This window comes from Cucurbita pepo, chromosome 5 (genome assembly GCF_057944985.1).
Source record: "Cucurbita pepo subsp. pepo isolate OVF chromosome 5, ASM5794498v1, whole genome shotgun sequence".
NCBI classification, from domain to species: domain Eukaryota; kingdom Viridiplantae; phylum Streptophyta; class Magnoliopsida; order Cucurbitales; family Cucurbitaceae; genus Cucurbita; species Cucurbita pepo.
This window is the reverse complement of record NC_141802.1, coordinates 15,711,963-15,713,370: the sequence shown is the minus strand read 5'-3', so window position 1 is coordinate 15,713,370 and position 1,408 is coordinate 15,711,963.

The following is a 1,408-nucleotide window of genomic DNA, read 5'->3' as shown; positions in this document are numbered from 1 at the left end:
TGCAACTCTCGTTCAAAAGTTCACTAAGCCATCAGAACTCAGTGTAGCCCAGACCCATCCATGCTTGCCAGCCTCCACCTCCTAAGTTGCCCGAGTCTAAGAGTAGAAAAATTGAACAACATGTCCAGGTTATGACGGGTTTGTGCTAGACAAGAGAAGTGCTTGAAACTTCGAGATCTTCCTAAATGTTTGGATAATTGTAGAACTTAGGTCCATACTTATTAAAACCTAGAGAAAAACTTGTGGTAACTTATTACGATAAGGATGGGATGAGAAGTTAAAAGTAAGTTGGTTAATGAGTATTTTGACTCTCACTTCATTCTAATTTTCTTTTTTAGGTGATTGTTAACTACTTGTTGAGGTAAGAGAGCATTTAAGAGTTGTGGGGACCTTATTTTTTTTTTTTTATTAAAAATAAAGTTGTCACTGCATGACATGACTAATACGTGCGTAAACATTCCTTCAAAATATTTTGTAAAAGGTGTAATGGACTTAACATTCATAATAAATCCTTTAAAACAATAATGTCATGAAATAAGAGGGCAGAATGACGTGAATTTAAATAAAATAAAAATAAGTCATGATCTAACCTAAGGGCTACCAATCAGACATAACTGTGGCTACCCTTAAATTGGTTATCGTACTCGATGAATTTCTCAGGGCACAATCCCATGGTGAATTGTGACATTCTCCCGTCGACATCGTCTCGATGATGATCTAAACTTTTGACTACTGCTAACTTGACTTGCTAAAGTTGATTGTGCTTTAGACAAATATAAATTAACAAAGCACTTGACTTCTCTTATGTCATATTACTTATCTTACTACGGCCTCTTGGTCAACCGGGGGGAAAAATTCGAGTTGGTGCTTCTGACTCCTCTTTGTCATAGGCACCACTTACTAACTCTTCTCTGGTTAGTTTAGGTGAACTTGCTCCAACTTAACTTTAGCACTTCTCAGCTAATAATGCACACTCTCTCTGAGTGACACATAATGGTACTCCTCGCAAGATGGGGCTTGCAAGCCAACCAAGACATTCCTCTTTTTGGTACCAACTCTTGTGGAAGAGGAGTCTAGATGAGTCGCTAACTCGCTTGTTAGAAAATAAACGTGCTTCAAAATGAAGACGAAAAACTCGTGCACACTATCTACAAGCTATCCCTCTTTCGGACCTATTTTTGTTGTTCGCCTCTCTAGGACTCTGCCACTAAGATTCACAACGTAGATATAAAAAGTCAGTATTGTCATAGTTGTGAGTAAGGTTGACTCTTACGATGCCTATATCCGGCTTGGCCAGGAATTCACCAGAAAACTATGGGCTTTCAAGGGGCACCTCGCCCCAATCATGGCCACATTGGCCCCAATCTAGATATTCTCTTAGTCACACAAATTGGTGCACCCCTTGGGG